Source organism: Dermacentor andersoni, chromosome 1 (assembly GCF_023375885.2).
Source record: "Dermacentor andersoni chromosome 1, qqDerAnde1_hic_scaffold, whole genome shotgun sequence".
Lineage (NCBI taxonomy): Eukaryota > Metazoa > Arthropoda > Arachnida > Ixodida > Ixodidae > Dermacentor > Dermacentor andersoni.
In genome coordinates, this window is record NC_092814.1 from 186615585 (window position 1) to 186629602 (window position 14018).

Genomic DNA, 14018 nt, shown 5'->3' on the forward strand with positions numbered 1-14018 from the left:
CGCTTGCCTGTCCTGGTTTCAGGTAGGAGCTTCAATCTAATCAGTAAGCAGTCATCAGCAAGCGACGTAAAAGCGCTCGTGAAGGGAAAGGGACAAAGAAAAAGTTGCTTAGCTTGTACTCTTTTACATCACCTAAATATGCACTAGCTTGTGCTACAACAATCGCCATTACATTAGAGCGTGCTTCCTGTCAATAACATAAACTAGCGGGAACCCGTTTATTTCTCGTCAATAAACTCTAGGCGCATATAAATGTAACTGACGGGAAAACACCAGCCCCCCCCCCCCCCCCCCCCCCGCGCTAAACAAAGAAGGCACAATGTAACGACGACGATTATCGTGCGACGAAAGTAAAGCTCAGAAGGTGTAATATCGTTAAAACTGCGCTTTAGTAGAGTAATCAAGAGGAGCAACTCGGACCTTTCACAAGAGCCATTCTGGTCGCATGCGTCGTGCGGGTCATGTGTTTTGAGCTAATACCTCGAGCTCTGTCCTGTGATCAGCCACAGGCCCGATACTGGGCAGTGGCGATCTCGGAAGAGGGCTCTGCCATCTCACATCTCTCATTGCTCGAGAAACATTTCAGCAAATGCTAGAAACTATAGTGGGTGCCATCGAGAAAAGCAGTAAGGTCGACCAGCCAGCTTCAGCGGAGCAAGCGCTACGAGACCGGCGGCGGGTAAATAATTCAAAAGCGAAAGCGAACAGGTCCAAGCGTTACGCTAGACGCGGACGCCCGGCGAGGCTCCTCTGCCCTTGACCGCGAAGACAGCGCGCGTTCGCGCGACGGCGCGTTTCGAAGAAAAAAACGAAAAGCACAACCAAGGGAGGCCATCACGCCTGGTGATAATTCCGTGCAGTGCACTGGAATGGCCAGCCGAGCATCTCCGTGTCGCGCGCACATTTCTCAGGTCAAAATTGGCTTAACAGAAGTATACAGCAACCAGAGCATTGTGACCCTGCGTTTCCTTTGGTGTTCTTCAGCGTTGCGTGATATCCACCGTTCAAACTAGGTTAATCCCTTGTAATTGTAGCGTTGCGTTTGTTGTAAAGCTTAGTAATGCTGCCTATGTGTGAAACGCTCTCGCTGTTACTCGCTGCGTGGACGAATGAGATGAACAGCTCGCTACATGCAGCCAGGTATGCGGAATACGACGAATATGAAACCAAGGTTGTTTGAAAGCCTGACTGACACACAAATATACAATGTAACACCGCACCAAAAAAATATTTATTTGCCTCCTGCGCACACATCCTCTTTAAGTGGCATTTCCTCAACTCATTATTTCATTTACATGAACTTTGCGGCATAACTGCTATTAAGTATTATGAGAGAATGGAATAAACTGTGAAATAAGATTGTTATACTTTTCCTGACGCTGAATATTTTTCGTTCTGCGCTGTCTGAACTTCTCTAACGCTTCACTGTATTGTTTTATTCATTTTTGCAAATTTTGCGTTCAACATATATGCATGTCGCGTTACACACTGCCTTACGAACGGTTTAACTGTCAAGATAACATAATAGGGTACGAATAATTGTTAAGTTCGTACTGCTTGTTTTATTTGTCTCAGGTGAACTTCAAACAGGCAACAACATATTTGAAAGAAATAAAAAAAAAACTACGGCGCGTCATACATTTTTAAGTTTACCAGTTCAAGGAGCAGTGTTAAAGGTGCATGTTCGATACATTCGTAAGGGGCAGAAATATACTACATTCAACTGGGGACACAGAACTATAGCTCAAAGAGCCGAGAATGTTGGAACCCTGGACTCAAACCCCATGCTTAATCACTGCGTTTCCACATTGCAGCGCAATTTTTTTTTTCATTTTACGTAAGCAAAATATTTTTCGATTATTTTTTGTGCAAGGCCCGTTTTTCACTGTCAAGCGCGCAATTCCATAGGTGCTCACGCAGTAATAATACTTTCTCAGGTGGAAAACATTTTTCGCATTTTACTTCGAAGTAAACATCCTTATTATTTTTTACGAAGAGTATCGGATGTGGTCGATCGACAAACATCTAGTGCATAAAAAATGGAATGACGTAGAAAAAGGCACTTGATCGCGAGGCGTAACAGGATGCGTTGTTACGTCTCGTAGCTTTGGCATTGGCCACGCACCGAGAAACGGCTGAAATGGCATATGCGGTGTATGCTAGTCCCTTGCGACTATTTTTACGCGAAGGATACATGAACCACCGTACGGCTAAACCCAAGACTCGTGTGTGAATGTGCGTGCGAGCTCTTATTGATTCTGATGGACCACGCCATGAGGACCATGCCCTGGCTGGGTGTAGCTTTCACAGAGGCTTATTCGTTCCTCATTGGGATGAGTGACATACCTTCATTCGGCACTTGCGAGTGTGAAGAGTCTTTCAAGGACCTACTCTACATCTGCGCCCATCATGACGAGCAGAACTTACTGCTCCGCACCACGTTACATCACCTGGACTCTAGGTCATTCTAGTTCACAGGGCTACATGGAGCGCGGCCACATGCGTCGAAAACTCGGAAGGTGACACGTGCAGCGCTGCAGTTCCTGAAGTCGACAGGCATGAGTAAACGGGCTTGCAGTATCAATGTGCACCTCCGAATGCTCGCATAATCAGTGTCCTATTCATCTTTCAACCCTCTTCTCCCTTCGTAGGATGGCAAACGAACGAGCGTTTGGTCGAACTCCCTGCCTTTCCTTCTCTCTCTCACTTGTATTGGGCTAGTTGTTACATAACAAAAGTGCCGACGAGTAGCGCAATATAAGAGGGGATAAATAAAAGACATCACAGTCACTCTTGTCTATGTCCTTTTCCGTCCGGTCTATTTGCGCTGACCGTCGCCGTTCCGTACAATACGAAATCGGTGACAGCTTAGAGGATCAGCTTCTCGTGCACATTTCGGCTTATAAATTGCAAGCGCCCCACTGGCGAAAGTAACAGCGCCCCAATATAGATTTGCCCCGCGTCTGAATCCGTCCAGCTCGTTTCTCTATAGCGCAGATCAAATGACTTCCCCTAACTTTCTCCCGCGTGCCCATATACTCAGTCCCCGTCGAGGAAGGGCTGTCGTGCCATGATATGTCATGGTCCTTCACGTGTAAACGGCATGCGCTGAGAGAAAGAAAGCAATCCTCAAGCGGCGGCGACAGAGAAATCATCCATTCTGGTTAGATCTTTTCACGCGGACGGCCCATCCTTGGTCACGCGCATTCCGATCAGCCGCCACTTCACAAAACCGCTGAGACTGAAACGATCTGCGCGCATCCAGCCAGACATCTACGCGTCCTTGTTCCAGTCGCTCCGACGTTCGCAGCGCAATGACAGAGTCACCGTTGCTAAAGGAGGGCATGGTCGACGATAGTTTTTCGACTCTCCGAGCTGCTGCGAGGGCCTCTTTCGTTTCTGCGATTGGCCTTGTGAGAAATCGTGAGCTTTCGTGCAACGAGGAGGCAGCAGCGCGGAACACATCCATCGGCGATTTCTGCTACCACCACCACCTCTCTCTCGCCCCTCCCTCTTTTCTTCCTGGTGTCATCGCATGTAAAGTGCTACGCACTTTACCGTACGGTTGCTGCGTGTCGCGTGTGGAAATGTGTCTGGCTATAGGTAACTGCGTGCGTGCTGAGACCTTGCGGTACTCCCGCTTTGCGGCATGTCGGGACACCAGGAATATACGGCGCGGATCTGACCCCGTTCCCACTTCCCGCCCACCATGTACTTATAGCTATTCCTTATTGAGGTCGCTCTCGCTGATGTGTTTTTAATAAACTTTTAGACGATATTAGTCATCATACACGTGACAGCCTGCAGGAAGCAATAATACTTACTACAGAAAAAAAAAATCTAGTCCAGCAGTAAGCGAATTTCAGTAAAGCTTCATTTGGGCCTAGTTGGTACATAATTCTGAACTTAAACTTACAGCGCACACCAGGCACGTACGCAGGATTTTTTTTTTCGGGGAGGGGGGGGGGGGCAACCCAAGGTAACTTATCTATGCAAATGAAGGGGAGGGTACCTTTACTAGTACAAATGTGACTAATGCCCACCATTCGCCATAACGACGCGTAAACCCGCAAAAAAGAATTGAAATAACGTGTATCTTACAGGTACGCCTGTGAGATACACCTCTTCATTACTTGACAAACAAAGAACCACATCAAATGGACTCGCGCATGAAAGATGCGCAGGAAGAACCTTGCCAAGAACAAGTTATCCAGCAAAAGTTCAAAATAAAGATTTCTAGTAGCGTTTTTTCAATTAGCTATGGAAGAATTATAGAGAAATGTATATTTGAGGAGCAATTACAGTTCTTTTGGATCTCTCCTTTACTGCTCTACCAAGTGCCAAAACCGACTCGTGTTGTTATTTGGCAAGTTGCGTAACGATGCGTGGTCACCAGTCCCGCAAAACCGCTTAGAGCGCAGGACACTGCGGTCCTAGACGCACTGCGCCCACCGCGGAAGGTTAGAAAAACACCCCCATTAGCACAGCAGGGAAGTAGCTACGTCAGGCGGTTCGATTAATAACTGTAGAAGAGTCATTCAAAACGCACGGAATTATTCTTCACTTCCGGCGGCGTTTTCTCTACTTCGTTTTTAAATAAAAAGATGTTGATCCATAAATATTTTAACGAACAATTTTCGCTTTTCCTCCCTGTTTGGCTGTCACCTTGGCTTTCTCCCTTAGTAGATAGCTTAATTTCTCATCTCCTTGCGACTCTTGTTTGCAGTTGCCAATTTTGCACGATAAGTGCTGTACAATTTGGGAAAAACCAGACGATGTAAGGGGTGACAGTCATATTGCTTATAGGTTGAACGGTTATTGCAGGGTCTGATGATGGACGCTGTTTCGCAATATATTATTTTCCACCTTATCTAAACTATATCGCGGATATATGGCTCCGAGGATCTGCCAGCGTCGTGGCGAGCCATCACTCGAGGAAATAATGAAGCAAAAGGAAAAGTTAAACGCAACTGGCGTTTTCTCCGGCCACAACTCGTTCCACTAGCATACAGACCAGCTGACTATGAACCGAGTCCCTTTCTGTCGCCCCTGGATCAGTCTAAAGAAAGAAGGTGGAAGTAATGTAGCAACATCGATGCGCGTGATCGTTGAATAGATGGTGACACAAAAATTGTGTGCATTATAAATAACATAAAATATTATAATTAAAACAATAAGCTATGCCCTACCTGCTGCAATAGATGGTGACAACTGAATTCATCTTGAGTTCATCGCGCGGGCGCTGAATCGATGAGAAAACTGGCCTCCACACCTCAGGAGATGCCGATAACTACCGTCATCCAAAAGGAGTGAAAAACTTGGCAACCGTTCCACTCTGTGAAGGTGAAATGGCAGCGAAAACTGACGACAGTCAAAGCTCTCAAACGAAAAGCAAAGTGTTTCACCTCCGCTGTAGGTCGGCCTGAAGATAGTGCAACACCGGGCCGACCCTCGGCGGAGGTGAAGCAGGCGTTAAGCACCCCGCATACGTGGTCCAATCCCGAAAGTAGTGCAACTCCGGGCCGGGCCGCGACAAAGGTGAAGCAGGCGTTAAGCATTCCCCATACGTGGACCGATCCCGAAGATAGTGCAATGCCGGGCCGACCCACGGCGGAGGTGAAGCAGGCGTTAAGCGCTCGCCATACGTGGATCCATCCGGAAGGCAGTGCAATGCCGTGCCGACCCGCGGTGGAGGTGAAGTAGGCATTGAGAACTCCCCATACGTGGGCCCATCCCGAAGATGCTGAAAGGCGCGTTATAGGTTCCCGAGTCCACAGGGGTATGTTCCATTGATCTTGGACCCTTTTTTGCACTATCACCAGGATCGGCCTACAGGATGAGTTTTTTCTGTTAACGGACGCCGAAAAAAACTACGGAAGTTAATCATACACTCCTTTCGCTGTAAAAGGCAGCAAAATGTTGACCGCCGATTAGATTGATTTGTCGGCGCTTTAGGAATGCGTGTGAGGAGTGGTGGCGTGGGAGGATGGGGGGGGGGGGGGGGGGGGGCAGGCTTCCCCTGGGTATGTGCCTGGCGCAAACAACCTTTGTGGTCCGTCTTAGTGTTTGCGCTGTAAGTTTAAGTTCAGCGGTAAGCGACAAAGAGGAACGTTTGAATGTGACGACGACTCAACGACAAGGCTGAATCAATACTAAGAACGACCCCACCATACAATATATCTACGCTATAGGTATTGCGATCGAACCTTAGCGCTCGTAATTTTCTTGTCAGTGTCGGCTAGGATTAATTTATGAACACCAAACCTGTGCGCATTCTTGCGAAAATGCAAGTTTTAAGGTACATATTTGATGCAGTAACACTCATCTACGGAGAGCGAGATCTGTACACCATGCAACTCTTGAACGTATAATACATAACCATATCACTGAGTTCCTTTCAAAGAATAAAATATTATCATGCCATGAGCATTGCTTCAGAAAGGGTTTCTCTACATGCACACAATTAGTAACTGCTGTACACGATTTCACTAAGGCAATAATTTCAGGTAAGCAGGTTGATGCAATCTTCATGGACATTGCGAAATCCTTTGACAAGGTTTCCCACAAAAAGCTACTTCACAAACTTGATGTTACTTTGGGTACTGCCAAGATTGCTACTTGGCTTTCTGCATATCTTTCAAACCGATATCAATATGTTTCATTTAAAAACCATGCCTCTCGGAAGCTTTCCGTCGAGTCTGGCGTTCCACAGGGTTCGGTGCTCCGACCACTGTTGTTTCTAATTTTTATTAATGATATCGTTAATGACATTCACTTGAAAATTAGACTATATGCGGATGATTGTGTAATTCATTCAGAAATAGATAGCGCCAGTGACCAATTACGACTAAATGAAGCATTTGAAAAAGTTGTGAAATGGTGTAGTGACTGGCAAATGGCTATCAATTTTGACAAGACTGTATTTATGAAAATTTCGCGCAAGCTTAGTAATCTGCGCTTCCAGTACTCGGCGTGTAATGTCTTGCTATCTGAGGTTGAGCGCATAAAATATCTTGGTATTTGGATTTCTAAAGACCTTAGATGGAACAAACACATCAACACTGTGTGCAATTTCGCCAATCAAAAGCTTTCTTTCTCAGGAAGGCTTTGAGACTGACAACACCTGAAGTTCGCCTTCTTGCATTTAACGCAATTGTGCTGCCGCTTTTAGATTACGCATCTATAATATGGTATCCTTTCATTAAAAAAGACATTAATAAATTAGAAGGTATTCAAAAGCGGGCGGTTCGTTTTTTGGGCGCACGTCGATGACAGCCTTGCTAAACAGAGCCAATCTGCCAACTCTAACCCAAAGGAATCGTGTTTTCAGATTAAAATTTTTGTTTCAGCTCATCAAGGGATACTACAGCGTAGATATTTCCGAGATTATTTCCTTTTCAACAGGTTATGCTACAAGGCAACGGCATGCCCTAACAATTACCCCCTTCACTAGCCTCAAAAATTGCTTTAGATACTCATTTTTTCCCAGGGTCGTAACTGAATGGAATCAGCTGTCCAACGATGTGGTGTCGCAGACATCCCTGAATTTGTTTATGTCCCATATTGTATAATTTCCTTATCTTTTGCTCTGTTACATTTGCACTTCCAGTAGATGCATTGATTCAGTTGCACTCGAAGCGTATCTTTTATTTCGTGGTATGTGCAGGTATTGTATTTTTACTAGTACAAGTAATTTTTCTTTTGTTTGCCCTGCTAATCACGTCATAATGATGTATCCCATCCCGCAAAATTCCAGTATTGGGATTGCAGTATTTGTAAATAAATAAATAAATAAATAAATAAATAAATAAATAAATGCGGGCTCCAATGAGTGGAGGCTGCTGGATGGAGACAGTCTTCTTTCGAGCCCGCTCTGTCGATGGGCGGGCAGCCTGCCTTGGCTCCTCTCGCAGTGAAGTCTCGCTTATCGAGCACTTCACCCTATAACGAGAAGATTCTGAGCAGTCGACACGTATAGAACAGGTGCGAAAAAATTGATAGTTTGCAGTAACTTCAAGCAACACTTAAAAGTGAACCCAGCTGCGTCATGTATGTAAGCTACGCAGAACGATGCCAACTTGGTAATTACGAGTTCTTAGTCTATCGCCATTGGCAACCACTTACAAGAACCACGATGCAACAGCTATTCCACTACCAGGGTCATGCAGTACAGCTGCTAAGCGGCGCTTTTCAGGAATGTGCTCGTGTCTATTGCACTAAAGAGTCTGCTCAAGTTCCCCTGCCTTTGAGAGAAGATTCTCCGCAAATAAGAGGGGACATATAAGAGGAGATAAGCAAACGTTACTATAAGATGTCATGCTTACTAATTATACAGTATAACGTAACAGCTTCTCGCGAAAATCCCCAGACATCAGTGACTATTCTGTTCCCCTCAAATGAATGACTGCGAAGAGTAGTCTTGAGCTATCCGAATGCTCGATACATTCGCACTCCTACGTGGTCTCTGCCTTAAATGTCAGTTTATGCGAAGTGCCGTTGTCGTGGCAATAATAATAATAATAATAATAATAATAATAATAATAATAATAATAATAATAATAATAATAATAATAATAATAATAATAACGATGATGATGATGATGATGATGATGATGATGATGATGATGATGATGATGATGATGATGATGATGATGATGATGATGATGATGATGATGATGATGATGATGATGATGATGATGATGATGATGATGATGATGATGATGGTGGTGGTGGTGGTGGTGGTGGTGGTGGTGGTGGTGGTGGTGGTGGTGGTGGTGGTGGTGGTGGTGGTGGTGGTGGTGGTGGTGGTGGTGATGATGATGATGATGATGATCCAAACCCTTACGCCAGGATGTATATAAATCACGCCACTTACGAGAGTTGAAACCTTTAAAATGCACAGAGCTCGTGCATTCGTTGAGCACTTCGAAAAATAAGAAAGTGTCAAATAAAATACAAATTGTGATGCCGTAGCCGAAAGCAGGTTACATACAGATAAAGGTTTCCGCAAAATTCGATGAGCATCTGTGCAACCGAGGACATACTACGTAGATTCACGTAGCTTCTACGATCACACTAGTCTGCACATTGCCGTAAATGAATATTATCACACAGGCGTCGTAAGAGATGAGTATGCACACAGCCTGCGATACAGTGTATCTGGCTCAATTTTGACGCCTCCCATGTCTGAAATAAATATATTCTCTAGTGTATTCATGTCTAGACAACAGCGGCCATGTCTGCAGCTCATCACTTCTCGCGCGATTTGTGCAAAACCAACTCAAAACCAACTCAGCCGCCACCGCTACAAATCGCTACAAGTCATTTCTCTTTTCTTTTTTTTTTTTTTTTCTCCGACAGCTGTTCAGAACGTTATGCGAAACGCCGTAGATAATCGTTTCGTATTCAGTTTGGCCATCTGAAGTTCTTTTTAAAGTGCACCGGCATCTCGGTGCACGAACATTTATACGTTTTGTCGCACCGTAATGCATCAAGCAGAACGCCATAGGGAATGAGACATTGCGGCGGGTAAGAGAGGCACAAATGAGATACGAAAAGGGGAAGGTCAACCGGAAGATAAACATTCACTTTGCCAACCTACATTGGGATAGGGCCAAGTGGAGACGAAAAGGAAACTCACACGCCACAAAACTGGTTGACCCCTCTTTCCAAGGAATTGGTCATAACACGAAAGTGAAACGTGTATTCTAAGAACTAGTGATGAATTTGTTGGACAACCAAAATAGTCTATAAAAGTTCAGTTTTCTTTTATTGATTACAGTTTCGCTCGACGGGCGAAGCAATGGCAGCGATAGCAAGCACGCGCGGCCTGTGCTGCTGCGCCGCGTAAACAGCACCTTGGAGGCTACCAGGCGTCATAGGCATATCCGACTCGACGGCAGGGCTGGGCAAAGATGCCTTCCAATTGTATCACGGTACGATGCAAGATACTCGGGCAATAATTGTATTTGAGATACAGATACAAGATACTACCGTAATCATTGTATCCGAAACGATACTTTCCATTTGTATCTTAAGATAATTTGACACATTCGCAAATTTCTTATTATAGATCTATATAATGTAGCCGCAAACGCGTATGCACGAAAATGTTTGCTTGGAAACTTCTTAACTCCGACCAGCGTTGTTTCATTTGAATGAAATGTCTGTTCTTATCTCAATGTTTGTCTTTCTTGCTCTAAGTATAATATTTTCATTCCGAAACAATTTATTGGCGTTGCTTTAGCTGCTTAAAGGGACACTAAAGCGAAACAATAAATCAGTTTAGGCTAATAAAGCATTGTTTGAGAACCCTGCAGACAGTCATTTCAATATCATAGATTCATTATTGGATGAGAAAATGAAGGTCGAAGTATCAGTATTTGAATTTCGCGCCGAAACCCCAACGCCGGTACGTCAGTGTGACGGCAGGAATTCCAAAGTATGTTTTCGCATTTTGGCCGCATTGGCTGAGTAAAGGTTCCCGAAACTTCCACCTTTTTGTTAGTCCACGCCTTGCCTGAGGAGTCGCAGGGATCCGTGATCTCACCGATCCTTTTCAATATTGCAATGATTGGGATAGCCCGGAAGCTGGAAGAGATCGACGGCATACATCACGCCATTTATGCCGACGATAACACCATCTGGACTAACCAAGGCTCGCTCAGCCAAAAAGAAGAACGACTACAAGCCGCAGCAACATGCGTGGAAGAATGTATCAGGGAAAGAGGCCTCGCCTGCTCGACGGAGAAGTCAGAGCTCCTGCGAGTCAGAAGAGGAAAACGCTCGGAAGAACAAGTGAGCGTCACCCTAGAAGGAGAAAAGATACCAGAAAAAGAAGCCGTCAGGATTCTGGGAATGTGGGTGCAGAGCAATCAACGCTGCACACACACCATAAACCTACTCAAGCAAGCGACGGCACAGTGATCACCCGCGTCTCGCAAAAAAAGAAGCGGCATGAAGGAGGAAGACACAGTCAAGTTGGTTAAGAGTCTCATAATCAGCCGAATTACGTACGCCCTCACATATTACAACACAAACAAAGGCGAGCGAGACCAGGCCGACGCCATCATAAGGAAAGCATTCAAAACAGCGCTTCACCTGCCGGCCAACACCTCGACAGAGAAGCTGCTGGCCCTCGGACTCCACAACACGTTCGAGGAGCTCAAAGAAGCACAATTAGGGTCGCAGCTACTCAGACTCCAGCAGACTACCACGTGCAGAAAGCTCCTAAAAAAACTGGGGCACAAAGAAATTGAAAGAGAAGAACAAAGAACGGCAAACCTACCCGATGAGTATCGCAGCACCATCAAGGTAGGGTCCCTGCCAAGAAACATGGACCCGAATTTACACACAGCCAGGCGGAACGCTAGGGCAGAATATGTAGAAAAATACCTAGCAACCAAGGCGAACACGGTATACACGGACGCCGCGGTATATCCTCGAGAACGAAGGGAAACAGAACAAAGAGTCGTCGCGGCAGTAATAGACTCGGACTATAGGGAAATCGCTTGCGCGTCGGCACGGGATTGTACGGTAACCGAGGGAGAGGAAATGGCTGTTGCTCTATTATCTGTGGAAGGCTACCGCACAAATAGATCCCTTATAATTCTAACAGACTCCAAGGAAGCATGCCGAAACTACATTAACGGCAGAATCGGTCAAAAAGCGCTCCAAACCTTCCTCTGCGCTGGCCAACAGAATAAACGCATTAGACAGACCATCTTTTGGGTAAATGGGCACACTGAGATTGAGGGCAACCAAAGGGTTGATAGGATCGCTCGCGAGCATACAAGCCAAGCGGACCTAAACAGAGATCCTGAGGACTTCATGACAGTGATCCCAACGTACTCTGACATACTAAATTACCATAGAGAGACGAGGATCAGATATCCCCCGCCCCACAATACACTCACTCAACAACAGGCAGTTTACTGGCGAAAGCTGCAGACAGGAACTTTCCCAAATTTACATATACTATGCAAAATGTTCCCAAGTAAATACAGGGACACATGCTCGTGGTGTGGCGCAATACCCACACTTTATCACATAACATGGGAGTGCAATACGAATAAGGCATTCCACAAAATAGAAAATCCGAGTGCGGAGCAGTGGGAGAGCGTGCTCTCCAGCGGCGACCCTAGCCTTCAACGGAGGCTGGTGGATCATGCCCGACGAGCAGCCACGCTCAGTGGTGCCCTAGAATAGGGGCGCCAACCATGCAGGCCGGAGATCGTCATCAACCAATAGAAGATGAAGACATCCGGCCCGACCGCTGAATTACTCTTTCTAGAGCAATAAAGTTTACTTCCTCCTCCTCCTCCCGAAACTTGCTGTGTTTAATATTTGGTTCCTTTAGAACACAATGTAGTCAGTATGTACCGCGGTATAAGTAGGCCCTAGAAGGTGCCATCAAAATCCATGACGTCACAGCGACCAGGTGCGGAAACTTCAAGGAGGCGTCGCCACCCGTCTTTCGTTCTTGCGCTTTTTCTGGCTTACCAAGCGTCCTATTGTAGTAAGAGTATTGCTGTTAGTGTCGTAGAAAGGTAATTTACTGATGCAGACGAAATCATTTTTCTCTTTAGCGTCCCTTCAACGTGAAAGCTCTCAACGTGAAGCGCTGTCAGCGGTTCTTGCGTGCCGCTTTTGTAATTGATGGGAGCCGCTGCTCTGCTTGCCAATCAGCCAGCGGATCGCTAATTACAAGAACGTTAATGGCGCAAATGCCGCTGTACTGTTTACCTTTTCCGTAAATGTATTTCCGTTTACGCAATACTGGATCACCGGACAGGTGTACAGGAGCAACAACGCTGGTAGTGACGTTTCTTTTTTTTTTTTGCGCATCGTGTATACATGTAGAGAGCACATAAAGTTGCAATGGCTCTGGCACGTAACTCTTTTCCACCAATATGAACGCGCAGACCTCATCGCCTGCCCTCACAGGAGTGTTCTGGCGGAAAGATAAAAGAATATCGCTGCCTTTAGTTTTATTCAGGTGGATTAGGCAGCAGTATCAGCTTGAGAAGCGGAGTTCAGCTAATGTTTATAGTTTCGCACGGTGGTGTTGCGATTGCGGTACCTTGTATCTTAAGATGCACGATACATTCTTTCATGTATCGGAAATACAAATACTGCTACACCTCTTGCCAGACGTATCGTGATACAGATACAAGATACCCAAAGAGTATCTATAGACAGCATCTGAGCTACATGTACCTTTGATACTACCCAGCACTGCTCGATGGTGAGTGCGTATGTGGCGAAACTGTCGTTAAACATCCGGGGGCATCACGCGCGCGCCCCCATATACACGTTGAAAGGTGAATCGTCGCGGCACCACCAAACGGTGACGGTTGTCGGGGATCACCTCCAAATTAAGAAGCGTAACGAACGGGCCAGAAACGCACTACCGTCTTCACTACCATCAAAGGTGCACTATACCGTCTTTACTACCATCAAAGGTGTCCAGGCTACCGTGCATTTTTTTTATCTACGGGTGACTCAGTGATAAAACAAATGATACCTAAATATCCTCATTACAACAAATACACGTCAACAATAGCCCAATTTCTTTAATACAGTAAAAGCTTTATAACCTTGCTATGCCTACTTTCCTAACCATTAGGAAGGCACAAAAGGCAAAGTAACACCATCTCGTGGATTGGCGTCATGATGATAGCGTGACATACCGTACGCGGCACAGACATTCGGTGGCGCTCAGGATAAAACATTTTCGTGTTAAAAAGAAGACGGGAACGTTAGATTCGTTCAACTAGGTCGCTTGAATGAAGAAGCTTCAGTAACGCTTTCGTCGCTTTCCGGCGTGAGGACCGTATAACCGGCGGATTATCCGGTGCTTCTAATTCTGCTTGGCGCGGACTGTCGGTTCCCGAAGCAACTCTCGAAGCAGGTTTCGACGTAAAGATGCGTAAATAATGTCCGCAGTGAGCTATAAATGTTCCATGCTTAAAGTTATACACGACATAGGAAAGATAGCCTGTGCAGAATATTTTACA

General features: G+C 45.7%; 1 protein-coding gene across 1 annotated transcript in view; it reads left to right on the forward strand.

The window, feature by feature from the left end:
* The window catches only part of LOC126547090 (nose resistant to fluoxetine protein 6-like), a 107980-nt gene that overhangs the window by 72885 nt on the left and 21077 nt on the right, over positions 1–14018 (forward strand). The gene's annotated exons all lie outside the window — the stretch shown is intronic.